The following is a 15,245-nucleotide window of genomic DNA, read 5'->3' on the forward strand; positions in this document are numbered from 1 at the left end:
CTTTTTTACGACTTTCTTTGCCTTACTATACTGTGTCATTTTTAAACTTTTTTTGCCTTACTATACTATGTCTTTTTTAGGACTTTTTATGCCTTCTATGTCATTTTTAAAATCTATTATTGCCTTACTATACTATGTTGTTTTTAGTATTTTTTTGCCCTAACATACTATGTTGTTTGTAGTATTTTTTTTTACTTACTATACTATGTCATCTTTTTCTTTTCTTTGCCTTACTATACTGTCATTTTTTAAAACATTTTTTTGTTTTACTATACTATGTCGTTTTTATAATTTTTTTGCCTTACCATACTAGGTCTTTTTTTATGACTTTTTATGCTTTATTATACAATGTCATTTTTTGCCCTACAATACTATGATGTTTTTAGCATTTTTTTGCCTTACTATACTGTCCTTTTTATGACAATTTATGCATTATTATATTATGACATTTTAATACCTTATTATACTATGTCATTTTAATGATGTTTTATGCATTAATATACTATGTCATTTTTATGACTTTTTATGCCTTACTATACTATTCTGTTTTTTTTGTTTTTTTGCCATGAAATACTATGTTGTTTTTAGTATTCTTTAGGCTTACTATACTATGTTATTTTTTTCATTTTTATTTGCCTTCCTCTACAATGTTGTTTTTAGTTGTTTTTTTTTGCCTTACTATACTATATTGTTTTTTTTTGCCCTAACATACTATGTTGTTTTAGGTATTTTTTTTTACTGACTATACTATGTCATTTTTTTTCTTCTTTTTTGCCCTACAATACTATGTTGTTTTTAGAATTTTTTGCCTTACTATACTATGTCGTTTTTATGACTTTTTATGCCTTACTATACTATGTCATTTTTTTACTTTATTTGCCTCACTATACTATTTCATTTTTTTTTACTTTTTTTACCTTGCTATACTATGTCTTTTTTTTTTTTTTTTAGATTTTTTGCCTTACTATACAAAGTATTTTTTAGTATTTTTTTGCCTTACTATACTATGATGTTTTTAGCATTTTTTTGCCTTACTATACTGTCGTTTTTATGACAATTTATGCATTATTATATTATGACATTTTAATGCCTTATTATACTATGTCATTTTAATGATGTTTTATTCCTTACTATACCATGTCGTCTTTATGACTTTATATGCCTTACGATACTATGTCGTTTTTATGAATTTTTATGACTTTATATGCCTTACTATACTATGTCGTTTTTATGACTTTTTATGCCTTACTATGCTATTACATTTTTATGACTTTTTATGCCTTACTATACTATGACTTTTTATGCCTTACTATGCTATGCCGTTTTTATGAGTTTTTATACCTTACTATACTATGACTTTTTATGCCTTACTATACTATGCCGTTTTTATGACTTTTTATACCTTACTATACTATGACGTTTTTATGACTTTTTATGCCTTACTATACTATGACTTTTTATGCCTTACTATACTATGCTGTTTTTATGACTTTTTATGCCTTACTATACGATGTCATTTTTACGACTTTTTATGCCTTACTATACTATGACTTTTTATGACTTTTTATGCCTTACTATACTATGTCGTTTTTATGACTTTTTATGCCTTATTATACTATGACTTTTTATATATTACTATACTATGACGTTTTTATGACTTTTTATGCCTTACTATACTATGACTTTTTATGCCTTACTATACTATGATGTTTTTATGACTATTTATACATTACTATACTATGACGTTTTTATGACTTTTTATGCCTTACTATACTATGACTTTTTATGACTTTTTATGCCTTACTATACTATGTCGTTTTTTATGACTTTTTATGCCTTATTATACTATGACTTTTTATACATTACTATACTATGACGTTTTTATGACTTTTTATGCCTTACTATACTATGACTTTTTATGCCTTACTATACTATGATGTTTTTATGACTTTTTATGCCTTACTATACTATGTTGTTTTTATGACTTTTTAGGCCTTACTATACTATGTTGTTTTTATGACTTTTTATTCCTTACTATATATACTATGACTTTTTATGCCTTACTATACTATGCCGTTTTTATGACTTTTTATGCCTTACTATACTATGACTTTTTATGACTTTTTATGCCTTACTATACTATGACTTTTTATGCCTTACTATACTATGTCGTTTTAATGACTTTTTATGCCTTACTATACTATGACGTTTTTATGACTTTTTATGCCTTACTATACTATGACTTTTTATGCCTTACTATACTATGCCGTTTTTATGACTTTTTATGCCTTACTATACTATGACTTTTTATGCCTTACTATACTATGTCGTTTTTATGACTTTTTATGCCTTACTATACTATGACTTTTTATGACTTACTATACTATGCCGTTTTTATGACTTTTTATCCCTTACTATACTATGTCGTTTTTATGACTTTTTATGCCTTACTATACTATGACATTTTTATGAATTTTTATGCCTTACTATACGATGTCATTTTTACGACTTTTTATGCCTTACTATACTATGACGTTTTATGCCTTACTATACTATGTCGTTTTTATGACTTTTTATGCCTTACTATACTATGACGTTTTTATGACTTTTTATGCATTACTATACTATGACTTTTTATGCCTTACTATACTATGCCGTTTTTACGACTTTTTATGCCTTACTATACTATGTCGTTTTTATGACTTTTTATGCCTTACTATACTATGTTGTTTTTATGACTTTTTATGCCTTACTATACTATGACTTTTTATGCCTTACTATACTATGTCGTTTTTATGACTTTTTATGCCTTACTATACTATGACATTTTTATGAATTTTTATTCCTTACTATACTATGTCGTTTTTATGACTTTTAATGCCTTACTCTACTATGACATTTTTATGAATTTTTATGCCTTACTATACTATGTTGTTTTTATGACTTTTTATGCCTTACTATACTATGACGTTTTTATCAGTTTTATGCCTTACTATACGATGTCATTTTTACGACTTTTTATGCCTTACTATACTATGACTATTTATACATTACTATACTATGACGTTTTTATGACTTTTTTTGCCTTACTATACAAAGTATTTTTTAGTATTTTTTTGCCTTACTATACTATGCTGGGGTTTTTTTTTGCCCTAAAATACTATGTTGTTTTTAGTATTTTCTTTTCTTAGCTATACTATGTCTTTTTTTTTAACTTTTTTTCGTCTTACAATACTATGCCTTTTTTACGACTTTCTTTGCCTTACTATACTGTGTCATTTTTAAACTTTTTTTGCCTTACTATACTATGTCTTTTTAGGACTTTTTATGCCTTCTATGTCATTTTTAAAAACTATTATTGCCTTACTATACTATGTTGTTTTTAGTATTTTTTTGCCCTAACATACTATGTTGTTTTTAGTATTTTTTTTACTTACTATACTATGTCATCTTTTTCTTTTCTTTGCCTTACTATACTGTCATTTTTTAAAACATTTTTTTGTTTTACTATACTATGTCGTTTTTATTATTTTTTTGCCTTACCATACTAGGTTTTTTTTTAATGACTTTTTATGCTTTATTATACAATGTCATTTTTTGCCCTACAATACTATGATGTTTTTAGCATTTTTTTGCCTTACTATACTGTCGTTTTTATGACAATTTATGCATTATTATATTATGACATTTTAATGCCTTATTATACTATGTCATTTTAATGATGTTTTATGCATTAATATACTATGTCATTTTTATGACTTTTTATGCCTTACTATACTATTCTGTTTTTTTTGTTTTTTTGCCATGAAATACTATGTTGTTTTTAGTATTCTTTTGGCTTACTATACTATGTTATTTTTTTCATTTTTATTTGCCTTCCTCTACAATGTTGTTTTTAGTTGGTTTTTTTTGCCTTACTATACTATGTCATTTTTTGTACTTTTTATGCTTTACTATGTAATTTTTTGCCTTTTTTTGCCCTACATTACTATGTTGTTTTTAGGTTATTTTTACCTTACTGTACTATATCATTTTCTTCCCTATTTTTCCTAACTATACATTGTTGTTTTAATTTTTTTTTTTGCCTCCTTATACTATATCATTTTAATTACTTTTTATGCATGACCTCTTTATGCCTTATTATACTATGTCAGTTTAAATACTTTAATGCATTAATGTACTATGATGTTTTCATGTCTTACTATATTATGATGTTTTTATGAGTTTTTATGCATTGATATAATATGACATTTGTATGAATATTTATGCCATACTATACTGCTGTTTCTTTGACCTTTTATGGTTTACCGTACTGTGTTGTTTTCATGACTTTTTATGCATAAATAAAAAGACAATTTAATGCCTTCCTTTATTTGGTTGGTTGTATGACTTTTTATTCCTTACTATACCATGTCGTCTTTATGACTTTATATGCCTTACGATACTATGTCGTTTTTATGAATTTTTATGACTTTATATGCCTTACTATACTATGTCGTTTTTATGACTTTTTATGCCTTACTATACTATGACGTTTTTATGACTTTTTATGCATTACTATACTATGACTTTTTATGCCTTACTATACTATGTCGTTTTTATGACTTTTTATGCCTTACTATACTATGACATTTTTATGACTTTTTATGCCTTAATATACTATGTTGTTTTTATGACTTTTTGTGCCTTACTATACTATGACTATTTATACATTACTATGACGTTTTTATGACTTTTTATGCCTTACTATACCATGACTTTTTATGCCTTACTATACTATGATGTTTTTATGGCTTTTTATGCCTTACTATACAATGACTTTTTAAGCCTTACTATACTATGTCGTTTTTATGACTTTTTATGCCTTACTATACTATGACGTTTTTATGACTTTTTATGCCTTACTATACTATGACTTTTTATGCCTTACTATACTATGTCGTTTTTATGACTTTTTATGCCTTACTATACTATGACTTTTTATGACTTTTTATGCCTTACTATACTATGACATTTTTATGACTTTTTATCCTTACTATACTATGACATTTTTATGACTTTTTATGCCTTACTATACTATGACTTTTTATGCCTTACTATACTATGTCGTTTTTATGACTTTTTATGCCTTACTATACTATGTCGTTTTTATGACTTTTTATGCCTTACTATACTATGACTTTTTATGACTTTTTATGCCTTACTATACTATGACTTTTTATGCCTTACTATACTATGATGTTTTTATGACTTTTTATGCATTACTATACTATGACGTTTTTATGACTTTTTATGCCTTACTATACTATGCTCTTTTTATGACTTTTTATGCCTTAATATACTATGATGTTTGTAGGACTTTTTATTCATTACTATAGTATGACCTTTTAATGCCTTATGTCATGTTAGTGACTTTTTATGCATCGCTATACTATGTTGTTTTTATGACTTTTTATGCCTTACTATACTATGACATTTTTATGACTTTTTATGCCTTAATATACTATGTTGTTTTTATGACTTTTTGTGCCTTACTATACTATGACTATTTATACATTACTATGACGTTTTTATGACTTTTTATGCCTTACTATACCATGACTTTTTATGCCTTACTATACTATGATGTTTTTATGGCTTTTTATGCCTTACTATACTATGACTTTTTAAGCCTTACTATACTATGTCGTTTTTATGACTTTTTATGCCTTACTATACTATGACGTTTTTATGACTTTTTATGCCTTACTATACTATGACTTTTTATGCCTTACTATACTATGCCGTTTTTATGACTTTTTATGCCTTACTATACTATGACTTTTTATGCCTTACTATACTATGATGTTTTTATGACTTTTTATGCCTTACTATACTATGACATTTTTATGACTTTTTATGCCTTACTATACTATGACTTTTTATGCCTTACTATACTATGTCGTTTTTATGACTTTTTATGCCTTACTATACTATGTCGTTTTTATGACTTTTTATGCCTTACTATACTATGACGTTTTTATGACTTTTTATGCCTTACTATACTATGACTTTTTATGCCTTACTATACTATGATGTTTTTATGACTTTTTATGCCTTACTATACTATGACGTTTTTATGACTTTTTATGCCTTACTATACTATGCTCTTTTTATGACTTTTTATGCCTTACTATACTCTGTCGTTTTTATGACTTTTTATGCCTTACTATACTCTGTCGTTTTTATGACTTTTTAGGCCTTACTATACTATGTTGTTTTTATGACTTTTTAGGCCTTACTATACTATGTTGTTTTTATGACTTTTTATGCCTTAGTATACTATTACATTTTTATGACTTTTTATGCCTTACTATACTATACTATGATGTTTTTATGGCTTTTTATGCCTTACTATACTATGACTTTTTATGCCTTACTATACTATGTCGTTTTTATGACTTTTTATGCCTTACTATACTATGACGTTTTTATGACTTTTTATGCCTTAGTATACTATTACATTTTTATGACTTTTTATGCCTTACTATATTAAGACTTTTTTATGACTTTTTATGCCTTACTATACTATTACTTTTTATGCCTTACTATACTATGTCGTTTTTATGACTTTTTATGCCTTACTATACTATGACATTTTTATGACTTTTTATGCCTTAATATACTATGTTGTTTTTATGACTTTTTATGCCTTACTATACTATGATGTTTTTATGGCTTTTTATGCCTTACTATACTATGACTTTTTATGCCTTAATCATACTATGTCGTTTTTATGACTTTTTATGCCTTACTATAGTATGACGTTTTTATGACTTTTTATACCTTACTATACTATGACTTTTTATGCCTTACTATACTATGCCGTTTTTATGACTTTTTATGCCTTACTATACTATTACTTTTTATGCCTTACTATACTATGTCGTTTTTATGACTTTTTATGCCTTACTATACTATGACATTTTTATGACTTTTTATGCCTTACTATACTATGATGTTTTTATGGCTTTTTATGCCTTACTATACTATGACTTTTTATGCCTTACTATACTATGTCGTTTTTATGACTTTTTATGCCTTACTATACTATGACATTTTTATGACTTTTTATGCCTTACTATACTATGACATTTTTATGACTTTTTATGCCTTACTATACTATTACTTTTTATGTCTTACTATAATATGTCGTTTTTATGACTTTTTATGCCTTACTATACTATGTCATTTTTACGACTTTTTATGCCTTACTATACTATGACTATTTATACATTACTATACTATGACGTTTTTATGACGTTTTTATGCCTTACTATATATACTATGTCATTTTTACGACTTTTTATGCCTTACTATACTATGTCGTTTTTATGACTTTTAATGCCTTACTATACTATGACTTTTTATGCCTTACTATACTATGTCGTTTTTATGACTTTTTATGCCTTACTATACTATGTTGTTTTTATGACTTTTTATGCCTTACTATACTATGACTATTTATACATTACTATGACGTTTTTATGGCTTTTTATGCCTTACTATACTATGACTTTTTATGCCTTACTATACTATGATGTTTTTATGGCTTTTTATGCCTTACTATACTATGACTTTTTATGCCTTACTATACTATGACATTTTTATGACTTTTTATGCCTTACTATACTATGACTTTTTATGCCTTACTATACTATGATGTTTTTATGGCTTTTTATGCCTTACTATACTATGTCGTTTTTATGACTTTTTATGCCCTACTATACTATTACATTTTTCTGACTTTTTATGCCTTACTATAATATGCCGTTTTTATGACTTTTTATGCCTAACTATACTATGACTTTTTCATGACTTTTTATGCCTTACTATACTATGATGTTTTTATGGCTTTTTATGCCTTACCATACTATGACTTTTTATGCCTTACTATACTATGTCGTTTTTATGACTTTTTATGCCTTACTATACTATGACATTTTTATGACTTTTTATGCCTTACTATAATATGCCGTTTTTATGACTTTTTATGCCTAACTATACTATGACTTTTTCATGACTTTTTATGCCTTACTATACTATGATGTTTTTATGGCTTTTTATGCCTTACTATACTATGACTTTTTATGCCTTACTATACTATGTCGTTTTTATGACTTTTTATGCCTTACTATACTATGACGTTTTTATGACTTTTTATGCCTTACTATACTATGACTTTTTATGCCTTACTATACTATGCCGTTTTTATGACTTTTTATGCCTTACTATACTATGACTTTTTATGCCTTACTATACTATGTCGTTTTTATGACTTTTTATGCCTTACTATAATATGCCGTTTTTATGACTTTTTATGCCTAACTATACTATGACTTTTTCATGACTTTTTATGCCTTACTATACTATGATGTTTTTATGGCTTTTTATGCCTTACTATACTATGTCGTTTTTATGACTTTTTATGCCTTACTATACTATGACGTTTTTATGACTTTTTATGCCTTACTATACTATGTCGTTTTTATGACTTTTTATGCCTTACTATACTATGAAATTTTTATGACTTTTTATGCCTTATATACTATGTTGTTTTTATGACTTTTTGTGCCTTACTATACTATGACTATTTATACATTACTATGACGTTTTTATGACTTTTTATGCCTTACTATACTATGACGTTTTTATGACTTTTTATGCCTTACTATACTATGACTTTTTATGCCTTACTATACTATGCCGTTTTTATGACTTTTTATGCCTTACTATACTATGACTTTTTATGCCTTACTATACTATGTCGTTTTTATGACTTTTTATGCCTTACTATACTATGACTTTTTATGCCTTACTATACTATGTCGTTTTTATGACTTTTTATGCCTTACTATACTATGACATTTTTATGACTTTTTATGCCTTACTATACTATGATGTTTTTATGGCTTTTTATGCCTTACTAAACTATGACTTTTTATGCCTTACTATACTATGTCGTTTTTATGACTTTTTATGCCTTACTATACTATGACGTTTTTATGACTTTTTATGCCTTACTATACTATGACTTTTTATGCCTTACTATACTATGATGTTTTTATGACTTTTTATGCATTACTATACTATGACGTTTTTATGACTTTTTATGCCTTACTATACTATGCTCTTTTTATGACTTTTTATGCCTTACTATACTATGTCATTTTTATGACTTTTTATGCCTTACTATACTCTGTCGTTTTTATGACTTTTTAGGCCTTACTATACTATGTTGTTTTTATGACTTTTTAGGCCTTACTATACTATGTTGTTTTTATGACTTTTTATGCCTTAGTATACTATTACATTTTTATGACTTTTTATGCCTTACTATACTATGATGTTTTTATGGCTTTTTATGCCTTACTATACTATGACTTTTTATGCCTTACTATACTATGTCGTTTTTATGACTTTTTATGCCTTACTATACTATGACGTTTTTATGACTTTTTATGCCTTAGTATACTATTACATTTTTATGACTTTTTATGCCTTACTATATTAAGACTTTTTTATGACTTTTTATGCCTTACTATACTATGACTTTTTATGCCTTACTATACTATGTCGTTTTTATGACTTTTTATGCCTTACTATACTATGACATTTTTATGACTTTTTATGCCTTACTATACTATGATGTTTTTATGGCTTTTTATGCCTTACTATACTATGACTTTTTATGCCTTACTATACTATGTCGTTTTTATGACTTTTTATGCCTTACTATACTATGACATTTTTATGACTTTTTATGCCTTACTATACTATGACATTTTTATGACTTTTTATGCCTTACTATACTATTACTTTTTATGCCTTACTATACTATGTCGTTTTTATGACTTTTTATGCCTTACTATACTATGACGTTTTTATGACTTTTTATGCCTTACTATACTATGACTTTTTATGCCTTACTATACTATGCCGTTTTTATGACTTTTTATGCCTTACTATACTATGACTTTTTATGCCTTACTATACTATGTCGTTTTTATGACTTTTTATGCCTTACTATACTATGACATTTTTATGACTTTTTATGCCTTACTATACTATGCCGTTTTTATGACTTTTTATGCCTTACTATACTATGACTTTTTATGCCTTACTATACTATGTCGTTTTTATGACTTTTTATGCCTTACTATACTATGACATTTTTATGACTTTTTATGCCTTACTATACTATGATGTTTTTATGGCTTTTTATGCCTTACTATACTATGACTTTTTATGCCTTACTATACTATGTCGTTTTTATGACTTTTTATGCCTAACTATACTATGACATTTTTATGACTTTTTATGCCTTACTATACTATGACATTTTTATGACTTTTTATGCCTTACTATACTATTACTTTTTATGCCTTACTATACTATGTCGTTTTTATGACTTTTTATGCCTTACTATACTATGTCATTTTTACGACTTTTTATGCCTTACTATACTATGACTATTTATACATTACTATACTATGACGTTTTTATGACGTTTTTATGCCTTACTATACTATGTCATTTTTACGACTTTTTATGCCTTACTATACTATGTCGTTTTTATGACTTTTAATGCCTTACTATACTATGACTTTTTATGCCTTACTATACTATGATGTTTTTATGGCTTTTTATGCCTTACTATACTATGACTTTTTATGTTTTACTATACTATGATGTTTTTATGGCTTTTTATGCCTTACTATAGTATGACTTTTTATGCCTTACTATACTATGTCGTTTTTATGACTTTTTATGCCTTACTATACTATGTTGTTTTTATGACTTTTTATGCCTTACTATACTATGACTATTTATACATTACTATGACGTTTTTATGGCTTTTTATGCCTTACTATACTATGACTTTTTATGCCTTACTATACTATGATGTTTTTATGACTTTTTATGCTTACTATACTATGACTTTTTATGCCTTACTATACTATGACATTTTTATGACTTTTTATGCCTTACTATACTATGACTTTTTATGCCTTACTATACTATGATGTTTTTATGGCTTTTTATGCCTTACTATACTATGTCGTTTTTATGACTTTTTATGCCCTACTATACTATTACATTTTTCTGACTTTTTATGCCTTACTATAATATGCCGTTTTTATGACTTTTTATGCCTAACTATACTATGACTTTTTCATGACTTTTTATGCCTTACTATACTATGATGTTTTTATGACTTTTTATGCCTTACTATACTATGACTTTTTATGCCTTACTATACTATGTCGTTTTTATGACTTTTTATGCCTTACTATACTATGACATTTTTATGACTTTTTATGCCTTACTATACTATGACGTTTTTATGACTTTTTATGCCTTACTATACTATGACGTTTTTATGACTTTTTATGCCTTACTATACTGTGTCGTTTTTATGACTTTTTATGCCTTACTATACTATGACTATTTATACATTACTATACTATGATGTTTTTATGACTTTTTATGCCTTACTATACTATGACTTTTTATGCCTTACTATACTATGATGTTTTTATGACTTTTTATGACTTACTATACTATGCCGTTTTTATGACTTTTCATGCCTTACTATAATATGCCGTTTTTATGACTTTTTATGCCTTACTATACTATGTTGTTTTTATGACTTTTTATGCCTTACTATACTATGTCGTTTTTATGACTTTTTATGCCTTACTATACTATGACATTTTTATGACTTTTTATGCCTTACTATAATATGCCGTTTTTATGACTTTTTATGCCTTACTATACTATGACTTTTTATGCCTTACTATACTATGTCGTTTTTATGACTTTTTATGCCTTACTATACTATGACATTTTTATGACTTTTTATGCCTTACTATACTATTACTTTTTATGCCTTACTATACTATGTCGTTTTTATGATTTTTTATGCCTTACTATACTATGACATTTTTATGACTTTTTATGCCTTACTATACTATGTCATTTTTACCACTTTTTATGCCTTACTATACTATGACTATTTATACATTACTATACTATGACGTTTTTATGACTTTTAATGCCTTACTATACTATGACATTTTTATGAATTTTTATGCCTTACTATACTATGTTGTTTTTATGACTTTTTAGGCCTTACTATACTATGACTTTTTATGCCTTACTATACTATGACTTTTTATGCCTTACTATACTATGTCGTTTTTAATTACTTTTTATGCCTTATTATACTATTACATTTTTATGACTTTTCATGCCTTACTATACAATGTCGTTCTTATGACTTTTTATGTCTTACTATACTATGACTTTTCATGCCTTACTATACAATGTCGTTTTTATGACTTTTTATGCCTTATTATACTATGACTTTTTATGCCTTACTATACTATGACTTTGTATGCCTTACTATACGATGTCGTTCTCATGACTTTTTATGTCTTACTATACTATGACTTTTCCTGCCTTACTAGACAATGTCGTTCTTATGACTTTTTATGTCTTACTATACTATGACTTTGTATGCCTTACTATACTATGTCGTTTTTATGACTTTTTATGCCTTATTATACAATGACTTTTTATGCCTTACTATACTATGACTTTTTATTACCTTTAATGCCTTCCTATACTCTATCATTTTTTGACTTTTTTTGCCTTACTATTCTATGTCATTTATTGACTTTTTTTGCCTTGCTATACTATGTCATTTTTTTACTTTAATTGGCCTTACTATGTCGTTTTTTAAAACTTTTTTTTTCTTTAAAATACTATGCCTTTTTTATGACTTTTTATGCCTTAGTATAATATGACTTTTTATGCCTTACTATACAATGTCGTTTTTAAGACTTTTTATGCCTTAGTATACTATGTTGTTTTTAGAACTTTTATTTGCCTCACTATACGATGCAGTTTTTATGACTTTTTACACCTCACCATACTGTGACATACTGTTTATATGCTTTATTATACTACTCATTTTTTTTTAATTTTTATGCCTTTGTTTTCATGACCTTTCATGCCTTTGACGTTTTTATGACTTTTTATGCATTACTATGTTATTATATTGTATGACTTTCTATGCCTTACTATATTTGCCTTTTTTTCTTCACTATATTCATTTTTAGGATTTTTATGCCTTAATATACTATGACATTTTTATGCATTGCAATGCTATGAAGTTTTTATACTTCTTCATGCCTCACTATACTCTGACAATTTTGTGCCTTAATATATTTTGAAGTGTTCATGCCTTTCTTTACCATGTCGTTTTCATGACTTTTTATGCTTTACTATACTGTGACGTGTTTATGCCTTACTCTACTGTGTTGTTTTTATTACATTTTGTGTCCTACGATTCAGTGTCATTTTCATGACCTGTTTACTCCTTACTATACTATGTCGTTTTTAAGACTTTTTATGCTTTAATATAATATGAAGTTTTTTTGCATTACTATACTATGTAACTTTTTTGATTTTTTATGCCTTTCTATAATGTGTTGTTTTCATGACTTTTCATGCCTTAATAAACTATGATGATTTTATGCCTTCCTTTATTTTGTTGTTTGTATGACTTTCCATGCCTTACTATACCATGTCGTATTTATGACTCTTTATGCCTCAATATACTATGACGTTGTTATGCCTTTCTATACTATAGCTTTTTTAAGACTTTTTATGCCTTACTATACTACGTTGTTTGTAATCCTTTTCATGCCATCCTATACCATGTCATTTTTATGACTTTTTATGCCTTACTATAATGTGTTGTTTTCATGACTTTTCATGCCTTAATAAACTATGATGATTTTATGCCTTCCTTTATGTCTTTATGCCTTACTATACTATGATGTTTTTATGCCTTGCAATAGTAAGGCATAAAAACATCATTGTATAGATGTGTATAGATGATACTATTGTAAGGCATAAAAACATCATAGAATAGTAAGGCATAAAGACATAAAGATGTCATAAGGCATAAAAACGCATAGTAAGATATAAAATGTCATAGTATATTAAGTCATGAAAAGTTATAGTTATAGTTAAGTTATAGTGAGGTATAAAACACAGAGAGGACCGCAGAACCTTCTCACTGTGAGGCAATAGGTCTAACCACTGCACCACCACTTTGACCCATAAATAAACCATCCTTTAGTAAAAATGTTTTAGTATAGTAAGGCATAGAAATGTCATAATATGGTTGGGCATAAAAAAGTCACAGTATAATAAAGCCTAAAAAGTCATTGTACAGTAAAGCATAAAAATGTCATTGCATAATAAGGCACAAAAATGTCAAAGTATAGTAAGTCATAAAAATGTTATACTATAATAAGGCATAAAACATCAAAAACCTTCATAGTATAATAAGGCATAAAAACGTCAAAAAACATTGTAATATATTAAGACATAAAAAGTCACAGTATAATAAGGCATAAAAATGTCATAGCAGTCATGATGACATTTTCCTTGGATTTTCCTACAGAAATTAAACTCATACAAATCAAACTGACATAGCCACCATTTTATGTTTAGTCCTGCTAGTAACCTGACTACTAGCCTACAGAAGACAGAAGCCAAGGTTAGTTTGCTAATTAACACTAGCTAAAATGAGCCTTTCAGTCAATCAAATGCTAGCATGCCTAAATTGGTTGTCTTGAAGACGTAGCCTCTTGGAGGGCACATTGGAATGATTTAATATGACTTCACACATAATACGAATGATTTCACTCAAATGTTGGTAGGGACAATTCTGTCCTCCCAAAATATAGGTAGGGACATGTCCATATGTGAACCTACGCCCTTGCTTTTCAACCCTGGGGCCCTCTTGCAGATTACCAACCATGTAGGAACATACTTTTCAGCTTCTTGTGATTTCTCTGCAAATGAAACTTGAAATGTAGAGTTTCTACTTGTAATACTTTATTTTTACTTTTCCTTTAAGCAAAAGCTTGAGCACTTCCCCACTACAGTTACCAAAGCTACATCTATAGTGATTTGAATTTCCTAAATTTAATAATTACAAATTAGGAATTAGATATCTAGTTAGCATACTATGGTGTAAATTTGGCTAGATCTTGCCTGTACATTGCAGTTTTTAATGGTTTAAGTTGATTCATCATCGTGATATCTGATTCAAAATACTTTGTTAGTTGGACAAACGCTACTAAAAGAGTCTAAGATAGATTTATCAGAATGGGTATATTCAT

The sequence above is a fragment of the Seriola aureovittata genome, chromosome 6, assembly GCF_021018895.1.
Source record: "Seriola aureovittata isolate HTS-2021-v1 ecotype China chromosome 6, ASM2101889v1, whole genome shotgun sequence".
Lineage (NCBI taxonomy): Eukaryota > Metazoa > Chordata > Actinopteri > Carangiformes > Carangidae > Seriola > Seriola aureovittata.